Consider the following 7119-nt stretch of genomic DNA (forward strand, 5'->3'; position numbering starts at 1 on the left):
CAGTAAGTGGTCTGTGGAAGAAGCCTATGAGGTTTGTCCTTTATGATAATGGCTTAAATAACACTGAAACAGAAAGGAGCCGTCTTTCCCCTTGTTGTCATGTATGTGACATCTTAGGCTTTTTGAAAACAGGCTGTTGTAATATCCCTCTCTGCAGAGAGGGTAAGTGCACATGTAGTTGTGTGGATGACTTCCAACCAGACTGTTCACTGTGTAGGGCAGAGGAACAATATCTATGTAATCCAGGTTGTTCAGGATGCAACACAGAATGAACAACTGAAGAAATGTAAAATGTGAGTTGGTCTGATTTGACAAAGTTGATCCCAACACTACACACCCCTCTGTCCTCAAGATAAACAGGAAAGCTCTTTCTCACAGATCCAGTTCTTCTGATCATTATATCCGCTCTGTGTCCATTTTCCTTGTTTATCGCAGAATGCTGCAGCGTAATAATTGTTGCTGTGCGGGTGTCCTGTTGCCCAGAACCTGTAGGAGAAATAAAATGTTGTCACTCCTGATTATTTTCAATTTGAGGGAAGCTGTTGGATTTTTTTATCATTTTTATTGTGATTAATAAATGACAATTACATTTTTAATAACGTGTTTAACACATAATTCAGCTTTGTAAATTAATAAAATGTGAAGTAATATTTTTTTCATTTGTTTTCATCTAATTTTAAAAAAACAAACTTCTTTTATTAACAAATTGGATTGTGATGGAAACTAAATACTTTAAAAGCGTCTCACTTTACTGTCAGCGGTGAGTCATCCACCCATTTCCATTCCCATTCTGTTTGTGTCCGTTCTGTGGCCTGTAGACCAATCCAGGAGTCTCCATCCTTGTTCAGCTCAGTGACATATTTCTAGTAGTTGACAAGAGACAATAATCATTTCTCTGTTCATAATTCAGTAATTCTATTGTGGTACATGTGTGATGTCTGAAAAGTCTGAAGGAAAAAGAAAATCTTTGGCAACTTTTCAGTTCATCAGTGGTGCATAAATCAGAAACACTCAGAGGACTGATGGAATTCAGCTCCTCTTGTAGAATAACCATTGTTCAGTGGTGGGAAAAGTACTAAATGTTCCTACTTAAGTAAAAGTACAGATACCACACTAAAATGTTACTCAAATAAAAGTCATCCAGTAAAATACTACTCAAGTAAAAGTGAAAAAAGTAACTGGATTTAAAAGTTAGCAGTTAGAAAAGAAAAGTTTCAGCGGAGAGGTTCAGAGATGGATGCAAAGTAGAGTCCCATTCTGTTACCAGAACAGAGACCCGAGTTGACATGAAGCCATGTAACAAGTGATTTTCACCTTGTTTTGGACCTCCTTTTATAGCTCTGTTTCTAAGCATTACATCACCTCTTGGCTCTCTTTCCTGCTGCTCCTGGATCTGTGGAAATCCCCAGATATTTGGTGTCTCTTATCATCTTCTGACCTTTCAGCATTTTGGTGGATTGTCACTTTTATTTCACAAAACTTTAGGTGTCTATTTAGAATATATTGGTGGATGTTTTGTAACACAGTTTTCACACAGATCTGCTTCTACATTCCTTCTACAACATGTTTACAGTGAATCACAACGAGGAAAACTGAGTGGCAAGATGACAGGTGGATGTTTCCTTTTCTGTGTGGGGGATTAGCCTGCGTTATTGCTCTGCTGCTGTGGTAGTTTCCCCTTCAGACCGTCTGACAGACACAGAAGCACGTTTGGGACTGTATGTTAGGATGAGACAAGGAGGTGGAAACTAAAACTACCTGAAAACACTTTCAGGCAGAAATCTCACCACAAATGTGAACTTCAGCACCTCCGATAAAGCTCACAGACCCAAACAGAGCCAGTTTGCTCCTCAGTTTTTAGATGGTTATAATGCAAAACTCTACTGAAACATTGTTTTTCAAGTTTTCTCTTTCAAATTTATAACCTTAGTCTCAGAGAATATTCAAGGTTTTTTGTCTTCGCTCCGTAATGTTTTTTATTTCCACCTACAATGGCCCTAATGCATCGTCATAGGAAGCCGACTGGCTGCAGGTCAAAAACAGAAGTAACAGATCTCTGGCAGCTACATCTAAGATCCCACACTCAGTAACAAACACACTCACCTGTTCCTCTTTGTTGTTTATGATCACCAGATGTGCTCCTTTCCTTTGACAGTCTCTTCTGCTGTTATACCAAGTTTTCTTCTTGTTGGATTTAAAGTAACAGCTGAATCCAAATCTCTTCCATCCTTCAGGACACCACTTCTCTTCATGTCAAATGAGTGTTAAAAGATGGATTTCATGTCATTCATTGTTAAATTGATAAAACTTGTTGTTTGACTTTCTTCTTAAATATCTTTCTTGCCTGCCACTTGTTGTTTACTCTATAAATACACTCAGGTTTTGTCTCATTTCTAACAGAAATAAACAGAGAAAACAGTTCAACAGCATAAAGAATTAAAATGAAAATCAATGGCAAATTCAAGTTATATCAAGTGAACTGGTGTGATGCTGGTGTTCACTATTAGTTTTTAAACTTTTCTCACCATCAGGTTTGTCCTTCAGCTGCTTTACTTCATCCTGCAACTGGCTGTGATTTTTCCTCAGTGTCTCGTAACTGCTCTGTAACTGACTGTGGTTGATTGCCGCGTCTTGAGAAAAACCAACAAGAGATAAAAGAGTAAGACAATTTCAAAATATTTATGCTCAATTAGCAGTGTGAAGTTAGATCCTGTGTATTTTGGTATTGGCTCTTTTTTTAAAAACCTTTCTTACCTGAAATTTGTCCCTGCAGCTCGCTGTAGTTGTTGTACAGTTTGTCGTATCTGGTCTGCAGCTGGTCTTTTTCCAAAGTGACTGAAATATCTGGTGAGAAGCACAACAACATAAGAAACACACCAACAACACCAAATCATTCTGCATTTCCAAACAATTCATGCCTATGAAGCGGCATATAGAGCATGATCTGCCTCTATATTTCCTTAAAAGTTGACTCAGTCCCTTCAGAGAGCGTATGTATGATATTCAGATGAGATCAAACATCTTTGGTTTAGATTTAAAACATAATTCCTCACAGCGTATGAAGACTCCAGCCAATATCAGAAGATACATCACTCCCAGAGTCGCTGCAGTAAAACACCTTCTTCTTCTCAGAATTAAAATGAAAATCAATGGCAAAGTCAAGTTATATCATGTGAACTGGTGTGATGCTGGTGTTCACTATTAGTTTTTAAACTTTTCTCAACATCAACTTTGTCCTTCAGCTGCTTTACTTCATCCTGTAACTGGCTGTGATTTTTCCTGTGTCTCGTAACTGCTCTGTAACTGACTGATGTTGGCTGCTGTGTCATGAGAAACAAAAAAGAGATATGAGTCAGACAATTTCAAAATATTTATGGTCAATTAGCAGTGTGAAGTTAGATCCTGTGTATTTTGGTATTTGCTCTTTTTTTAAAAAACCTTTCTTACCTGAAATTTGTCCCTGCAGCTCGCTGTAGTTGTTGTACAGTTTGTCGTATCTGGTCTGCAGCTGGTCTTTTTCCAAAGTGACTGAAATATCTGTTGAGAAGCACAACAACATTAGAAACACACCAACAACACCAAATCATTCTGCATTTCCAAACAATTCATGCCTATGAAGCGGCATATAGAGCATGATCTGCCTCTATATTTCTTTAAAAGTTGACTCAGTCCCTTCTGTCCTCTTCTTGTTGCAGTTGTTGGTTTCTTTCAGTTTATTATCAGTGTCTGCTGGAACTACACAAACTGAGCTACAATGCAAGAAATGATGATAGTCCAGAGAGCTTATATGTGATACTCAGATGAGAACAAACATCTTTAGGGCAGTGCTCACCTAACTATATAAATTCTGTTTGTCTTCCTCTTCTGCACAGATCAACAGGTGTATGAACCTGTGTTGATTAGCTTTAGTGTTTTTACCTAAAAAGTCTCTTGGACAAAACTACAGCAGAAAGTCACATGAAGTTTTTATAAAATACATGTTCATGCAGCTGTTATGTTATCTAACAGAGAATAAAAGGTTTTTAACATTACAAAACACAGAGAGGGATTCAAGTTATGAGACTTTGGATTTAAAACATAATTCCTCACAGCGTATGAAGACTCCAGCCAATATCAGAAGATACATCACTCCCAGAGTCGCTGCAGTAAAACACCTTCTTCTGACACGATTCTTTGGAGTCTGAGGTCCTACAGAGACAAAATACAGAGAGAACATTTAAATTATTCTTGTTTGAAGTGGCCGCTGTGAACTGTGGAGTTTCATAGTGGCACATTGGCTGCATTACCGTAACCAGCTATGAGGTAACCGAGGTGCGGACCTCTGTAATTATATGTAGGCTATAACCTATCAATAGAAAAAAATCTAATAACAACTATTGATAACACGATCAACTTAAATGAAGGCTTCAGGACCCTGAGGACGCAGCAGATTACACTGTCAAAACCCTTATTTCAACTTGACAAACTGTTTCCCTGATCAGAAGCACATTAAAACGGCGTGCGCGCACTAACTGAGAGCCCCGCTCTGAATTCAGCACTAACCTGCTGTTTTTTATGTTGTCATACAACACCAGCTATCGCTCTGCCGTTGCAGAATAGCGTCAGAATTTCAACATCTTTCAAACATTATTGGTATTATTCAAGCCAGCAATCAGTTTAGCGTCAGCTTTCAACAGCCCACATTCACTCTGCAGTTTCTTCAGAAACTGGATTCTCTAGTTACTCGTTGTCATTCTGTCAGTAAGAAAATTGACTCTTGTGGCACCAGATTACAAAAACAAGACTCCTGATAATGACCCATAGTTAATGGTAACTGATTAATGAATTATACATTTTTATAGAGCCACACAAAAATGTACATTAACGTCCTTCTTACAACATCATTTCAGACTTACTTGCTTTTTGTGACCCAGGATCAGCGTGATGCTTTTCATCCTCTGAGATCTCCATCTGATTCTCCTCTCCCGCTCCTCTGTTGTCTTGAACTCTTCCGGTATATCTCACATTCAAGCTTGAATCTGGTGCAGCGAGAATACTTGCAGACATTTTGAAACACTGAAAACTTAGTGAACAGCTTCACTGTCTGCTTGTTTGTCTTTGGGTTTAACAGCCTTCAAAAAAGGAAGTAACAGCAGGACTCACCGCCACCACAGATGCACAACACGCCATATTTATTATTAAATACTTTACTTACTTACTTATTTTAACTGAGTCATAAACTATTTAAAGCTGAAACATAAAGATGTTTTTTGTCAGTGACACTGAGGAAGTATATGGTTTTCACTCAACAGCAGGTTTGTGCTCACATTCACACATTTGTGCAAAGCTGCATTCATGTTCTCCATATAGTTTATTCACACATGCATCTCTGACACAGGAAATGTGATGTGTTGACCAGTTATTTTTGTTCTGTCTAGTAGATGAAATGGGGCGGCTGTGGATGTTCAGGATGTAGAGCGGGTTGCCCCTTAATCGGAAGATCGGCGGTTCGATCCCCGGCTCCTCCAGGCAGCACGTCGAAGATACTGAACCCCAAATTGCCTCTGGTGGCTGTTCCGCCAGTGTATGAATGTTAGTTTCTACTTGAGCACTTAGGCTCAGTGAAAGAATGTGTGTGAATGCCGATGTAGCATAAAAGTACTTTGAGTGGTCGAAAAGACTAGAAAGGCGCCATACAAATACAGAGCATTTACAAATGAATTTTTAATGGTTCAATGATGATTTATGAAGAAAAACAAGAGATCATCCTTCCTGACGTACATGCAGAGGATGTGACTGTTATTATTCTGAGTATCAGTTCATGCATCTTGTGGATTCGATATCTTTTGATTAGCAAAACAAGTCAAGTGTAAATGCAAGCAAGCATTAAAGATGGATTAAAATCTTATTCAAAATCAGGTGTATTCTTCTCTCCAAAACACATTCATAATCTTTCCTCCTCCCAAGTGTAACTACATCAGTAAGTGGTCTGTGGAAGAAGCCTATGAGGTTTGTCCTTTATGATCATGGCTTAAATAACACTGAAACAGAAAGGAGCCGTCTTTCCCCTTGTTGTCATGTATGTGACATCTTAGGCTTTTTGAAAACAGGCTGTTGTAATATCCCTCTCTGCAGAGAGGGTAAGTGCACATGTAGTTGTGTGGATGACTTCCAACCAGACTGTTCACTGTGTAGGGCAGAGGAACAATATCTATGTAATCCAGGTTGTTCAGGATGCAACACAGAATGAACAACTGAAGAAATGTAAAATGTGAGTTGGTCTGATTTGACAAAGTTGATCCCAACACTACACACCCCTCTGTCCTCAAGATAAACAGGAAATCTATTTCTCACAGATCCAGTTCTTCTTATCATTATATCTGCTCGTTGTCCAATTTCCTTGTTTATCGCAGCATGCAGCGTAATAATAGTTGCTGTGCGGGCGTCCTGTTGCCCAGAACCTGTAGGAGAAATAAAATGTTGTCACTCCTGATTATTTTCAATTTGAAGTAAGATGTTGGATTTCATTTGAAATTTTTTTTATTGTCAGTAATAAATGACAATTACATTTTTAATAACGTGTTTAACACATAATTCAGCTTTGTAAATTAATAAAATGTGAAGTAATATTTTTTTCATTTGTTTTCATTATTTTAAAAACAAACTTATTTTAGTTACAAAATGAATTGTGAAGGAAACTAAAAACTTTAAAAGCGTCTCACTTTAGTGTCAGCGGCGAGTCGTCCACCCATTTCCATTTCCATCCTGTTTGTGTCCGTTCTGTGGCCCATAGACCAATCCAGGAGTCTCCATCCTTGTTCAGCTCAGTGACACATTTCTAGTAGTTGACAAGAGACAATAATCATTTCTCTGTTCATAATTCAGTAATTCTATTGTGGTACATGTGTGATGTCTGAAAAGTCTGAAGGAAAAATCTGTGGCAACTTTTCAGTTCATCAGTGGTGCATAAATCAGAAACACTCAGAGGACTGATGGAATTCAGCTCCTCTTGTAGAATAACCATTGTTCAGTGGTGGGAAAAGTACTAAATGTTCCTACTTAAGTAAAAGTACAGATACCACACTAAAATGTTACTCAAATAAAAGTCATCCAGTAAAATACTACTCAAGTAAAAGTGAA

At 38.1% G+C, this 7119-nt stretch overlaps 2 long non-coding RNA genes across 2 annotated transcripts; both read right to left on the minus strand.

Moving 5' to 3' along the window:
* Positions 1-119: 119 nt before the first annotated feature.
* LOC123966960 lies at positions 120-861 on the minus strand. Its single transcript, XR_006824138.1, has 2 exons — positions 748-861; positions 120-486 (listed from the first exon to the last, which is right to left on the minus strand). It is a non-coding gene; the product is annotated as an uncharacterized LOC123966960 (long non-coding RNA).
* Positions 862-5679: 4818 nt separating this feature from the next.
* LOC123966959 lies at positions 5680-6905 on the minus strand. Its single transcript, XR_006824137.1, has 2 exons — positions 6702-6905; positions 5680-6440 (listed from the first exon to the last, which is right to left on the minus strand). It is a non-coding gene; the product is annotated as an uncharacterized LOC123966959 (long non-coding RNA).
* Positions 6906-7119: the final 214 nt, after the last annotated feature.

The sequence above is a fragment of the Micropterus dolomieu genome, unplaced genomic scaffold, assembly GCF_021292245.1.
Source record: "Micropterus dolomieu isolate WLL.071019.BEF.003 ecotype Adirondacks unplaced genomic scaffold, ASM2129224v1 contig_14636, whole genome shotgun sequence".
Taxonomy (NCBI): Eukaryota; Metazoa; Chordata; class Actinopteri; order Centrarchiformes; family Centrarchidae; genus Micropterus; species Micropterus dolomieu.